General features: G+C 40.0%; 1 protein-coding gene and 1 long non-coding RNA gene across 4 annotated transcripts in view; one reads left to right on the forward strand and one right to left on the reverse strand.

The window, feature by feature from the left end:
• Window positions 1-14,980, forward strand: part of THSD7B (thrombospondin type 1 domain containing 7B) — a 490,174-nt gene that overhangs the window by 910 nt on the left and 474,284 nt on the right. The window contains exon 2 of the mRNA XM_064435254.1: window positions 7,155-7,247. The gene's annotated coding sequence lies outside the window, so the exon portion shown is untranslated. The remainder of the gene's footprint in view (window positions 1-7,154; window positions 7,248-14,980) is intronic.
• On the reverse strand, window positions 3,357-12,886 carry LOC135309219 (uncharacterized). 3 transcript variants are annotated; one of them, XR_010369501.1, is made up of 4 exons: window positions 12,766-12,886; window positions 5,806-6,019; window positions 5,456-5,673; window positions 4,042-4,250 (listed from the first exon to the last, which is right to left on the reverse strand). It is a non-coding gene; the product is annotated as an uncharacterized LOC135309219 (long non-coding RNA). The 3 variants fall into 3 exon arrangements; XR_010369503.1 differs by lacking the exons at window positions 4,042-4,250; window positions 5,456-5,673 and adding an exon at window positions 3,357-3,613; XR_010369502.1 differs by lacking the exons at window positions 4,042-4,250; window positions 5,456-5,673 and adding an exon at window positions 3,357-4,018.

Raw genomic sequence — 14,980 nt, forward strand, 5'->3', positions numbered from 1 at the left:
TGCGGTATCGATTAGAGTTCTTCATTTCCTGTCCTACAGTTGTTTATTTTGCAGCATTTTGTACTGTACTGGTTCAACATCTCTTCTCGTGGGAATCCCCTTGCAAAGTTCCCCTTATGCCTCTGTCTCAGAGAATTATCACTTCACCATGAGACCGCACAGCTTTCACAAAATCCTTTCTTCTCATGCACTGCTGAAAAGAATTAAGATTCAGTGACACAGAAGGCAAATCACTGTCAGTTTTCATTCCTCACCACAAGAAACGAAGTTCTGATGGCAGGGTATTGTGTATTGTGCTTAAATGCTACTGTAACAGTAACAAAGCACGTGTGTTCCTCTGTGTCAGTTGTGCCTCTTGTTACCTGTCACGTAGAACCACTGCTCAACCTGAACCTGCACTAACAGACAGATGCAAATCTTGTGCCTCACCACGGAGCAGACGGTACCACCTGCACGACGAGGTGCTCTGTAATTCTTGGCATTTCACCGACTTTGCTGTGTAATTCAGTCAAAAGGAACCAGCCCTGTAACCCTTCTTGCTGTGCTGGGAGCCTTCCAATGGTGACTAGCATGAGTATTTCCTCTCATGGGCAAATAACCTGAAGGTGGTTCTGAAGGAAAAACCCTTTAAATATAATGAGGGTGTTAACTGAAAACAAAATACGGCCTTTTAAAGGACACTGTGGCTAATTATTCCATTGCCAAACTTCCAGAAAAAGCATTTCGCAGAATTCATGCTCTCAGGTCATTTGTGCAGGGTCCTTTTGCCTTGCAGTGTGGAAACAGGTTTTTTTTGAGCAAAAATCTGTAGTACACTGAAATTAAGAATAATTTAGTATATGGCTAAATAAACCCCTCAAAATCCTCCACTCAGCTTGGGTATGCAGCTAAAAAAGTGTTTTCCATCTCACCGAATTGATTAGGAATGCCCTGCGAGGAACGCGAACCACCAGGCGCGGCGGCACCTCCCGTTCCTCTGCGCGGGCAGTGCCAGCCGGGCGCTGGGCACTACCTGCGCTCAACCTGGGCACGATGAGTGCCCGCAGAGCCCAGCCCAGCCCGCCCGGGAGGCGCAGGGGGAGCGGCCAGAGCTGTCCCCAGGGGCCTGGCCCGGGATTAGCACATGGAAATGACATCACCCACAGCCAATCGGGGGGCCCCGGGGGTGCAGCTGGATGGAGGCCATCCTCCACTTAAGTAACAAGACATGACATACCATGTGCTAATGCTAAATAATTTATCCCTCAGGCATATAGTGAATTGCAAAGCCAAGCTGAGGCCTGGTCAACAGTTTGTAGTTTAAATTAAAATTGGCTTTCCCATCTTCGAGGAAGGGAGGGGGTTGTCAACTGTTGTGATGAAAAGGGGAATGTAGAAAATCTCTTTTTTTCTCTTCGCTTCACTTCTTTCCCTGTTACAATTTGATCTTATAAAAACACTTTTCAGTGATTTTAGAGTTGTGTCCCACATATCTCTATTATATGAAGGAAATTCATAGAGGAAGGTTTAAGATGTTGTGAATAATTATTTTTGATATATCCCTGAAACTTAGGCTTTAGCACCTGTAATATCATAAACCAAAGCTATTCCAAGATTTAGTTATATGTGTTTCAAGTTACAAATGGTATGTGGGCGTTTCCATAGCAGAGCCATAAATTAGTCTCGTTAGGAATCCAGAGGCAATTGCTGCTGCTGGGGCCCAGCCTGTGTCAGGATGCTGGAGCCAGCAGCACACAGAGGTGGGTGTGATGTTAAACCACAGCTGATGCCTGCTGAAACAAGCCTTTCCAACTTAGCTGTGCAGCTAAGCTTGGCCAAACCTTTGACATTTGTTAAAATATTTAGCTGACTTTACTAAAACATGCTAAACAACAACTGAAACCACAAGAAGTTAAAGTAGTCAGCTCTTTCCATAACCTTTCCTTATACAGCATCTTACAAAAATGGTAAAATGGTAAAAATGGCTCAAACATTCTTTAATCTTCCAGTATACTATTGGCCAGGAAATCAAAAGTTGCAATATGCACAGTGTTGTTAGGGAGGAGATAGGAACCACCTTCAAATTATTTTAGAAGATAAAATTAAAACAACCTCTGCCCTATGGAATAAATCAGAACATATTTACCTAGTCTCTGCTTGTTTGGCAAGTTAAAACCTAGAGAGCATGAAGTGGTGCAGAGATAAAAAGAGCATGTGGGGAAAAAATACAAAACAAATTGGTAGTGTCTCTGAAAGGTCTTCGGGGAATTCAGCTTTATTGCCACAATAGCACACTTTTTCGTGTGCAATTACTTGTTGTCATGGAAATGGATTTTGAAGATTTCTCCTATTTGGGATGCTGCAAAGCATGCTTAATTTAATTAAGAGGTTGCCTTTGATTTTTGTCCTTTCCATATTTGTTTACTTATCTAGGTTCTTGTATGATTGTCAGGCCAGTATCCAAATTTGCCTTAGATAACAAAAAGAAAAAAACATGCCACTGAAGAAAAAAAAATGCAGGAGCAGCTAAAGTGTTAATATATTATTTATTTTGTAGGTTATATAAGTTCATAGTGTGCCTTCTGTGACAGGGAAAGCTCTTCTATTAATAATTTCAACCTTGGCAAAAGTGTATTTTTGTAATTGATCATTCTCTTTTTGCTAAAACATTTGTACAATGAATAACAAAGCCTTTGCATCTAGATCCAAGTAGGAACAAAATTTGGCAAATCCAATTCCTTCCTGGATTTTCGCAGCTCTACTTCCTTTAGGAAGTTTTTAGTCAATGGGAAACAAAGGCTTATTGAAAGGATTAAAGTTGCAACTATTCTCTTTGTTTTAGAGCTTCAGTCATGGCTTTCCTCTAGTAAACAACACTTGCAATTAATAAAACTCCTAAAAAAACAGGAACTTCGGGGAAGTACGTGCTTATGATAAGCAGCAGGATTTCTTTTGACAGAACTCTATACAAAGGTGTAGTCTTTTTAACTTCAGACAATGATAACAATTGAGTTTCTCAAAGCATTTTGGAATTGTTCCCTCTGATAAACACAAGGCAACATGCTCTGCAGCCAGGGATGGGCAATACATTTAAATAGGAGATATCTTGTCTGCAGGTTTTGTGTACCAAAATTATTTGAAATAACTGCAAAAAGCTCACGTTTCATATCGTACATAAACTCAGTAGTGATGTCTTACATGATGAAATATCTGTGTGCATTGGACATACAGTGCTGCATATATTTATGAGCTGTTATCCATAAATTCTTCATTGTTTCCTTCAATATGGTGCTTGAAGAAGACGTTTGGATACAAGTTATCCATGCATGAATAAGAACACACAGAATATTTAATCTTTATAATTTTTTTTACTCTTTTTTTATGTCATAAGATATACACATTTTCATGTTTATGTCAGCTGTATTTTATGTGTTTCCTCCCAAGGAATTCTCTCCTGCCAGTGGGAAACTGAGGGAAACACGGTAAGTTTGATGGTGGCCCTCCCTGGAGGGCAGTGTGGAGCTGCCAGATGAGTGGGACTGGCTGGCACAGGAGATGTTTAAGGAACAGCTCTGCTATTGTTCTCACCCAAGTGTCCAGTTCTTTTTCTGGGGTGGCTGATGTCCAAAGGGTGCTGGAAACAGCAAAGTGGAGCATAAAGGGACTGCAGTTCTGGCTTGGCCCTTAAGTGCAAGGACATTGTTCTTTCTTACATGACATTTCTCATTTACAGAAACCATCTGAAGCCATTGTCCTTCTGATGGAACACTTAACTGACAAAACCCAGAAGAAAAAAATCTGCCTACATGTGAGATAAAAGTGTGAAAATTAAGTGTTCCATATCCTTGCTAACCTCTAACCCAGAGTCAACTTCTGGTGAAGTTATAAACCTTTAGAAACAGAAAGTTGTGATGGGAATGCTGACTCAGACTTGGTTTCAGCAGCAGGAACAGTGCTCTGTTATCAGTAGATGTGAGTCAGGCACCAGCACTAAGTCTGATCTTTGAGATTGCCCATTAAAAGTGTTCTTTGTTGCTGTCTGAAACAAACAAGAAGCAGAGACGAGTCATCTAAATTATTAAGTGTGTCACAGAGGATGTTAAAGGCTATTTTTGAGCCATTTTCTTACAGCAATTGTGAAGTATTTTGTAAACAAAGTGTGTTATTGGTCAAGGGTTCTCCGTCAGACATTCTGCATTTATCCATTGGCTCAGCCTGTGAAGGCAGTCACACAGAAGTTTGTAGGGTGGTGGAAATGGACAGACTGATTCCTAGAGGAAATAAGCGTTAGCATGAGAACAACAGCTGAACTGAAATCCCATAAGCCAGGAAGAACAGCTACACAATTACACTAACAGGTGGTTGGTTTCAAAACAAATTTCAAGGTCTGACAGCTCAGTGCACCTGCTTTGAGCTGATTTCTTTCAAGACTTGGATTTGGCATGAGCCATTGATAAAAACCATAATTCTTTGTGTCTGAGAAAAGTCATCATTACCATATAGTGATGATAAACTGCTAAAGCTTTCTAAAAGTTGTTCTTAGCCAGAAGGTAATGTGGGGCATTCTGCACACTCTGTCATTAGAGTTGAAATTTTTGAACTGAGAGTTTTCTCTCTCAGACCTACCAGGCAAACATCACAGACCTCTCCTTCTGTGAGCTGAGATAATTTCATAGATTAGAGTGCTGTGATTTGAATTAGGTATGATTTCAGCTTTTGCATTCACCATCATAAGAAAAATCAAATTTTATTTTGAAAAAGATTTTGACAAAGATATTCAGCAAATTCTGAGTATCTAGTATCTAGTATATAATTTATATACTGAATAATTCTGAATAATTATAAAGGTCATACTCTTTCTTCTACATTTCTTTTAATTGCAGACATTTCATTTAGGGAGATTTTTTAATTTGCTTATACTGCTCTCAGCTTATAGAATTCTCATGAATTTTGGACAAAGGAAGGATGGTCATTTTCATTTTGGAGAAAAAGTCAAAACAAGCTTTTATCATTCAAATGTCTGTACTAGTGGTCCTTTATGGATGGCTCCCACATGTCAGTAAGAAATAGGATAAATCTTAAATTCAGTCAGAACAGACTGATAAATGTAGCTTTTGGGATTGAAGTTGATTCGTTTTTACAGAACTGAAATGAGATTTTCACAATGGTCTAAATACCTAGAAATTCAAGTTCCTCTAATTTTCAGGCACTGGGATTACAGAGTGCCAAGTTCATCACATCTCTATAAGATCTGGGCCTTCATTCGGAATGCCTCACTTTGCAAACCTGATATGTCAGGGTTTCATGTGATAAAACAATCCTGAATTCTGGAAATATGTGGGGTTTTATTTTCTTCTAGAGACAGTAAGAAGTATATGATCACAGTTTTCAGCTCTGAGCAGCTAGTGTGATTAAAAGCTGTGGAGCCTACATGCAGGCATACAGCCTCGTGCCAGGCTGGGGACAGCAGTGTGACCTGCACTCTGCTCAGACTGCAGCCACCCTTCACTGCTGGGCCTCCTCTCTCCTCTTGTCTGTTGAGCAAAACCTGCAGATATTTATTAACTTCATGGTGTTCCAGATTGTGGGGAGGGCATGCAGGACTGCTGCTGTAGTTCTGTAGTGCTACTGTGGGCCTTTCCACTCTCCATTCTGCTGGTTTTTAAAGATCTAGCATGATTGTATGGTTAACAGCTGGTACCAGAGACACAGAAAAATAGTGATTAACCTGGCATCCCCCATCTCCTTTTAACAAATGAAAATGCAAATCTACATAACAGGTTTTTGGTTTAACTGTCCTTCATTCAGAATGACTAAATACATTACCTGACAGCAGTGGTGGTTGCTTTATTCTGAAGATTCTGTTTCTCAGGTCTTGATAGATTACCCTTTCTACTGGATTGCAGAGGATATTCCTGTTAATTTTCCTTGGCTGCTGTATGTGATTTGACTGTGTGACTGTCAAGGTCTGTCTGTTAGATTTTCAAATTTTTGTAGTTACATTCCGGATTTTATGATCTGTAGACTTGAACCCATCTAACTGGAAAATAAGATATGAAAGATACTAAGTTACACCTTGTGAAATATACTTTAAATGCCCACCTTTCAATTTGCTGTGTCAGTTATCCAGGTTTGCAGTGGCACTACCTTTGTTGTAGTTATTCAATTAACAAAGACTGGTAGTGCTTTTTTTTTTCGCTGTCAACTTAAGACAGTCATTAGCACAAAGCTAAAACTTCAGCTGCCTTCCTTGGGGAGGGAGAGTTAGCAAAATTGAACATTAGATTCAAGAACTGGGTACAAGCTTTTATCACTTGAAGGGTCAAGATACAAATAAACCCCCAGAAGTTCTTGTGGATGGAGAATCTGAGCATCTACAAATTTCCCCTTGTGATTACCTTACAGTGAGCCAGGAACAAGTCTTTTCTGCCACTGAGCTGGGAGGGGCTGGCTGACAGAGCTGTCTGACAGGTCAGCTTCTGTGCTCACCTATATTTACACCAAAGTTCAGTGTAAAGCCACACTTTCAGACAGAACTACCCCTCTAAGGCACGACCATCGATTCCAGACAAAGTCATCCAGGTCATCAAACTCTGTTTACCTGGTGACCTTACTTGAAACACAGCGAGAAATGCTCAGGTGAACATACAGCAGAGATAAGCGTTAGTGATTTCCTCTGATAGGGGTTTGCTTCCTCTGAAGTGAGCCTGATGAGGAGCTGAGCAACAGCCAGTGGGCAGTAGCCTAGGGCACAGCCCTTTGCAAAGGCATGTTTGTCTGTGCTGTTAATCATCCTGAGAAGACGTGTACCTGGGTTTTCCTTGACTGGAGACTGGCACTGCTGTGATTAACACTTCCTGTACCTGCTGTGAAGGTGCTCAGAATTGGGGTGTACTCTAATTCATCACTAGATTTCAACCTGCTAAGTGACTCTGTTGCCTTCTTAGAATGGGACTCTAAGCTTTCCAGAAGGTCAGGACATCTCAGGACTTAGTTTTGAATGCTTTTCTCAGAGACCTGACTGTTGAAGAGTGCTCAGATTTTAAATGGGAAGATTTGGCCCACTTTGTAGAGGAAGAAGAACAAATAGAATTGGGAGTAGGAAGGTCACTGTTAATAGCACATGAAGTACTTCTCAGCAAGTTTTAAAATTGCTTTGTTTCTCCCTCTCCTAGTGCTGTAAACATGACAAGCCAAAGGAAGATCTCAGAAAACAACTCAAGGAAGCTACAAAGGCTATTGAGAAAACAAAGAAGCCAGCTGGACGGGTTAGTGTCAAACACAATATTTTCTAATAGCTGTGGTGGGTTGATTTCTCCACATTTCTCAGTAGATACACATCACATATTCTGAACAGTACAGTGAAGCAAGTGAGGATATTCTCATACAGAAAGTTCACTTTTTTAATGCATAACAATAGGCTGCATTCTATTTGGAGTCTTCCTAAATCCCTGGTAAATAGACACCTGCTTAATACAAGGTTGAAGAGAAGATGAAAATTTTAATACATTCTTTTTTTTTCACCTGGAGTTTAGTCACTGGACTTTCTGATAAAAGACTCATTTTTCTTGGTTTGGGCACAATTACTAAAGCACACATTTGGCAATTAATTGAGAAATATGTGGATTATTTAGAAATGTCAAAATTCTGAACCTCATGCTTAGGAGACTATTGCTTAGAGGGAGTGTTGCTAGTGGTTTGTGATATTTCATATTTGAAGAATTAAGGGATGGGATAATACTGACAAGTCATAAGCTAAGCTTATTAGTGAGAATAAGTTTGTATATAGCAAATCTCTTATCATGGAGTCATCTAGCTCTTCTTAAAGGGATTGGCACTAGGACGTATGGTTGATAAACGAAGGGGATATATCCATGTCTGTAAGTTGAAGTAACCATCATGTATTTCCAGAGGACCTATTACCAAGGTCACTGTAAGGCCATGTGTATCCACAATCTCTGCATATCCACAATCTCCTTCCTTCCTAATTATGGATAAATAGAAGGATGAGTTGCTTAAGCAATATGCAGTGGCCAGGGTGGTCTGCACAAGCATTTGCACTGTGTGCAGTGATGTTTCCTAGCTCCTGGTTGCTTTCTTTTCCCTACTTTCCTCCACCAGACAGCCAGTCGGTCTCCACAGTGTATTAAATCCTGCTTGCAGACAAACGTGGTCACTTTTGGTACCTGTGAAGGAATGGCAGTAGGGCAGGTGTTCTGCCTCTTGCCACTGGATTTAATTTCTCTCCCTCAGTATTTCACTGCCTCCCCTATGAAGTCTAAGAGACATCTCTGATGTAAATCAAAGGAAGTTTTCTTTTCCTGTTATGTCTCCAAGAGCTCAATTCTCCTTGCCATACACTAACTCCAATTTGTAAATAGTAACTCTTTCTCTGCGGTTGGGTAGGTTATTGAACCACATTTCTCATTCTGCCCTGCAATTTTATTTTCACAAAAGGAACCCATGGCTCTTTACATTAGGAACCAAGGGAGGGTTTTGTTGTTTTGCAAGCTGAAATATTTCCGACAGTGAAAACAAAAGTCTCATCTCTGTTAAGGGCTTAGTTACATTTAAAATAATCTTTTTCCAGAGCAACTTATTCAGTTTGGAGGGAAATTTGAATTCTGAGGTGATGCTAAATTAACTTTAAGTCATATGTATGCACAGCATGAACAAAAGGAAATGGTTCTTTACGAGAGACAGCAAAACTGGGCAGGTAGGAAGAAAGAGAATGCTGGTTCTGCCAAGGCAATACAAAAGGAAATATTTTGTGCAATCAATTTAGTAAATAAGAATCATAATAACAGAGACATAAATGTAGCAAGGAAGAAATAATTTAAAAATATATTGGCTGGTCTAATTGAGCTAGAATTGCTGTTGTATGATCTACTGTTGTGTCCTTTAAAGCACGTTAACCAATAAAAATGAGGATAATGCCTGATAAACTGATTTTGACTTTGAATATTTGAGCTGTAAAATGTAAAATTTCTTTTGAGTATTTTTTGTTTGTGATGATATCCACAAGTGGTGACAGGTTTCTTCCTATACAATATCTATTCATAAAGAGGGATGAGACATTCAACCTTTATCTTTGGAGTGAGAAAATGAATTGTACATGCAAAGAGAATGGATTGTCTGTTATTGCAGTGGCTATCCCAGTGGGTCTATATGAAGCTGTCAGTCCTTGTAAATTATAAATGTCATGCAGCTTTTTCTAGAGTGGGTTGAATAACATCTTAAATTGTGGTCTAATGATATAAGTTAAAGCTGTAAACTGAGGTTGACATAGAATTATAAAGGAAAATATTCTCATTTTAACTGGCTCTGTAGGTGGTACAGTGTTCTACAGAATCACTGAGCCATTACTTGCTCTCTAATTGTCCTTAGTCTTCCTGTGCTGAGAAGCTATTAGTGCAGGATATAAATTGTGTCTGTGTTGGATTTCTGCAGCTAACTGGTAAGGAATCAAATTTTTAATTTGTCACAAAGAGGTCCCTAAACAGCCCTAGAATTTCAGACAATAAAAGCTGCTAAAACCTGAAGAGTTTGGAGTCACCCATCTGAGAGACAGTGTTGATAATTTAAAGGCTTTTTGGCTGATTTCAACTCCAGGGCCCATTTTCTTTGCAGTATACTGCTTCAAGCTAATGGATTTGTAATTAGTGGGGAAGCCAAATTCATAAGGCTGCTTAGTATTTAAAGTATTGCAGTTCAAGCTTAAGAGACAGTTCATTACAGCAATAATACTCCTTTGTCTTCACTGCAGTTACACAAAGTGATTTTTACATGTTGTGCTTATTTGACTCAAGTGAAGCCATGGTCCCATCATGAACCCTGTAGCTTTCTTCAATTCTGCTTTTCTTGTCACAAGCCACTTTCTGCTTAGGTGGTTAATTGTAGGTTTGCTTTGGAAGAGTGTGGGTTCTGGCTTATGGTCTCAAAAGCAGTGGTCTTAAACTGAACAGGGAATAATTGAATTGAAACCCCATTGCAGAACCTTAAGAAGGCTCATAAAATATAATAAGAACTCTGAAGAGACAAATTGAAAGATCTGATGATGAGTGGGAAGAAAAACTTTCTGTCCAAAGCAAATTATTTATCTTCATGTCTCCATTTGCAAAACCTTATCCAAACAGGTTCAAAATAATCCCTAGCATTTGCTTTAGCTATTAAAATCAGTGTTTTAGTTTGCTGTAATTTTTCATTGGATAGCAGAAAATGAATATTATGCATTTTAAAAATTATTATTATTTTCCTTCATTGTGCTCTTCTCTTAGTCTCACCTGGGTTTTTCTATCTCTCCTTACTCATGTGTCTCTTTGTAGAAGTTCTCCCAATTTTCTGAGTTTCTTTCTCAGGAGTATTCTCAGCCAAAAGTTCTCCGTGGTATGAAGTGCAATAGATTATTTAATTTTTCTTCTTCCCTTCATAGTCTTCATATGTTTAGGCACCTTGGGGAGGTGTTGCATTTGAATTTGTGCATCATTAGTGAATATCAGTGTGTGTACAACTGAGAGCAGAATTGGCTTAAAGTCTGCTCCAAAAGGAAATTGAGTAGGATCCTGCAATTCCGACTTGTTTCCCTTTCCAGCAGCAATGAGCTGAATCAGAAGGGAACTAATGAATTCTGGTCGATTTCCTTCAGTGCACCAAAGCTCTTTAAACACGTACTGAAGAAGGGAAATGAAGTAGGATTAGTCCATTTCCCTTTGAAGCCAGCTGTGTGTTCGCAGTGCGTATACTGGAACATTATTTCACTTGCCAGTTTCTGGCCATGGGCCAAACTGTAGTATCATCTTGAATTGATGCAGGATCCAAAAATACATAGAAAAACACATGGACTGCCTCTGGACAATGAGTAAAAAGTTGGTGTCTGTATGGCAAACTGGCTTGTGTTTTTAACTTCAGTTCATTACCTGTTTGGCAAAGGATCATCTAATTATTTTTATTATTATTTTTCTATTAGCTTTGCCATAGCCAGAAGCAGTTCTGGGGCTTTATTTTCCCCTTCAGACTGACTTCTTGTGGGAGTGGGAATTTTTAATGTAATATTAAGACACTTTGTTGTTTCTTTACTGCTGTTGTGTTTTTGAGGGAGAAAAGTTGCACATGTTTCATCTTATAGAGTGTTTGGGGAAGAGGGATGTTTGAGGAGTTGTGTAATACTGAAAGCTGTGTATGTGTGACTCATGCAAGTCCTAACCCTTGTTGTGCCTGTATATAGCACCTTTCTTTTTCCAGACAGTCTCAAAACATTTTGTAAATAACATGGTGATTTTGTAGTGTGTGACACTCAGGGACTGAAGAAAGGACTCTTCCACTCCAAAAGGATGAGACTTTGCCAGTGCATTTGAGTTTACTATTGCTGCCACACAGTTGAACAGTTCTGATTTTTTGTGTAGGAGATAAGCAAAAGGTAAGCAGAGTCTTATCCACAGCACTATGCACGTTAAGTACACTGGAATGAGAAGTGTCTGCTGTCACCTGAGTACTGTGCCATTGGAAAAAATTGGAACATTTGGGCTGGAACTTGTCTTCTACAGAGCTGTTGGATCTCTGTGTCTTACAGGGCCTTTCTTATAATGTGCTCAGTGACAGTGACCCTGACTTTATCTATTTTAGGGCAACTGTGATTTACATGTTTTCCCATGCCACTAGATTTTGCCTGTTGAATTCCAGGACACTTCTGGAGGCACAAACAAAGCTGACAAATGTGCTGCCCTGGTGGTAGAAAGGAGGGTGAACCAGGCATTTACTGGTGCAGCAATGGCAGCTGGAGGTTATGCTTTGTCACTGTTGTGTTGATATATCTATGCTGGAAGAAATCCGTAGTACAGTGCTGACTCCAGGGATCAGTGATGAGGGTTCTTGGCTGCCCTTAAAGTAGATGTGCACTAACCAAATTAGGGATTTGTAAATTAGGACTGGGACTTCAGAGTTGATCCAGAAGTGAGGGGAGGATTGGTGGAATACCCAGAGCACCAGAGCAATATTAGACTCTGTCAGGCTGAATATAGTGCAGCTTCTCTCTGAGGTTCAAGTTGGCTTGCAGGCTGAGTGAGCTGCTGAGTTGGTGCCACAGCTGACAACAGGCAACCAGCATAGGCAACCTTCCTGTGGAAAACATGCTAACAGGAAATTTAGGGAAACTAGCAGTAGATGTGAGGAAACTTGCCTCTTATCTGACAGCTTGTTTTTACCTAATAATAATACTGTCTGTAAGAGACAGTGGAGGATTGTGATTGCAGGGCTGAGTTCAAACCATGAAATCTGAATACGTATGGGTCTGCCCTTTGAGAAGATTAGGCAGTTCCAAAACTAAATCCATGGATAAAGCAGTGATCTTTCTTCAGGCTTTGGAAAAACCAAAGGAATTTCTTAGTTTGCTGTTCTTTGTTCCCAGGAAAGCATGGTGAAAGGAGGGGAAATAAGAAAGGCTATACTTACATTCCCTAAAGAGGCCTTTAAAAAAACCCAAACAACCAGGCAATAAAGAGTCAGGTAGGAAAAGATGAATGGCTTTGAGAATTTACATGCAAAACTGCGTTTGTGGGAGAGCTACAGGGAGGCTTAGCAGATCTCCATAAGTACTATTAACTCAGCCAAAAGCTAACAGAAAGTTGTCAGTATTCTGCAAGCCCAGGGAGCAGTCCCAAACGCATGCATGCAGATTAGACATGCATGACTTCTGGGGGCCCTCGGATGGAAGGGGATGCTCCCGATCAGGAGAGCGGGGGAAAAACAAACAACAAAAAAAAAAGTGCAGAGAATTCAGTACTCCCTAACCCTCAGCTCTGGAGATGTTCCCTTTTGTATCCAGCACAAGAGAGGTAGAAATTAGGCCACAGCATCACTGGAGCAGACGGGCACGCTCTGTCTGCGCCGCAGCAGCATGTGCTTCTTTTCAGGGAGTTGCCTGGCAACGGAATGCTGTCCGCCCGAGTGACTGCAGGAGCCCATTGAAACCCTGCGACGGGCAGGGTAAGGGGAGAAAGGACGAGAGGAAGGAGGAGGGGGAGAGTGAGCTCACCACTTCAGAAATTCCTGGCAGCAAAGCCAGGACACCAAGAATGAGGCAGGGAAAGGAGAGAAAAACTCTTGCTATTCAAGAGTAAATCTTTCCATATGAGTCTGATTTCATGTAAGTCAAAGGGAGAAATATAATTTCATTGATTTTACATGATATGTGAGGATGGGCACACCCAAAGAATATATTATTTCTAATATATAGAATATCCAAGCTTCTGAGGAACAAAAGGTGCTAGTGGGAAGCTGAATGCACATTCACAACCTTGCTGCAGGTAGTGAGAGGCTCCTCCACGTGCACCCCTTCCCCTGAACCCCACCCCAGGTGATGGCTCTGGGCTCCCCAGGGACGGGACATGGGAGCTTCTCATGATGTCATTAATGCTGTGCTGGGGACCGACCAACAATTGCATTGCAACATGCTGCCAAATGGCTGATTTCTGTTTGTGTGGGAATTAGTTAAATATCACTTCATCTGGGATTTTAGAGATCCTAAGGGAGTCAAGTGTTTAGCTCTCACTGAATTTCAATTGCATATCTCTCTGGGAAAATTAATGAGCTGAGTCCTAAGGAGCCTTGCTGTTTTCTGAAGAGCTAAATGTATTGTTTGTTGTCCAAGTCTCCTTTCCCTTTCATGTATACATACAGAGTGTTCATTTTTACATGCACAAACTTCAGAAATTTCACTTGTAACAGTTGGGAAATTTGGAGTCCTTGCTTTTATGGAACAAGCTTTCAGATGATCCCAACTAAATTCTACTGTGAGAGTTGTGAAGCAAATAGTTGTGAGGACAGACATCTTGACCATTTTAAGAGTTAGCAGCTCTCTAAAGTAAATGGATAATTCTCTCAGAAGTCAAGATCAGTCTCAGGAAATGAGCACCGAAACAGCCTTCACTGGAGCCTCTTGCAATATGCTTTCCCAGTGAAAACTCAAGCCCTGGAGAAAAGAAATGGAATTAGTTAAATATTCAAACAGGAAATGCTGTATTAAATCAGACCAATATTCCATTTGATATGAAGCCAATTTTTGACAGTTACCAGAAGCACAGGAAAGTATATTAGGAATAATTTTGAAGAGGGTTGCCTGTAAAGGGTATCTCTTAAACTGTAGTTTCTTTCTGGTAGGATTACTTTTAAAAATGCAAATGTTCAAGAAAATATATGTCAATATGGTTGGTCATAGTAAGAACTATGGAAGGGTTGGAATTCCCTATAGACAAGTTTGAATAATTTTTTCAGAGTGAACCATTTCTGTTGTGCATGCTGCCAGGAACTGTTGTCACACTCAGTTGTCCAATCTTCTTTGATTTTCCTCTAGGTATACATGGGAATCCAGGTATCAATATGAATGTGCTTAATAAATTCAAAGTAATTGGACAGGTGTTATTGTATCTGAGGCTGGTGAGGTGTTAGGGATTGAATACACTCTCCAAGAATATAGATTTGTTGTCATATTGTCATGTTGTGTGAAGGCCACTGTCCTGCAGCAGCCAACAACTTTTGAAATTCAGTGTGGTACTAACAGACTCAGGTGGAATCAGCAGGGATCATTTCTCAATTAAATAATTGGTTTTATGGTGACAGCAGAAGAAGCTCTCTTTTCAAAAAGATACACCAAGAAGTGGAAATATTATTTCCATTTTATCTTAAAAATTACTTTCTATGAAGTAACAAACCCCATCAATTACACTTTTTCTTCTTTTTTTTTATCACAAGGCATGAGAAGAAGCTATAATAAAATAAAATTTAGATGAAATAATTTTCTTTCCTTTGGAAACTAGAACATAAATTACTGGGGTTTGTAGTCTTTTAATAAGTGTTGGGATCTTTTGAGAAGCAAGTTAGAATGGGGAGTATTAACTAGCCAAGCAATGGGTGGTTGACAGCTACAGCTGTAGTTTATAGGGTACTGAAAGAAAGAAACCTTTTGGGATCAAACATCCTGTGTGCTCTCTCTATGACATTCATATTT

Source organism: Passer domesticus, chromosome 10, assembly GCF_036417665.1.
Source record: "Passer domesticus isolate bPasDom1 chromosome 10, bPasDom1.hap1, whole genome shotgun sequence".
NCBI lineage: Eukaryota > Metazoa > Chordata > Aves > Passeriformes > Passeridae > Passer > Passer domesticus.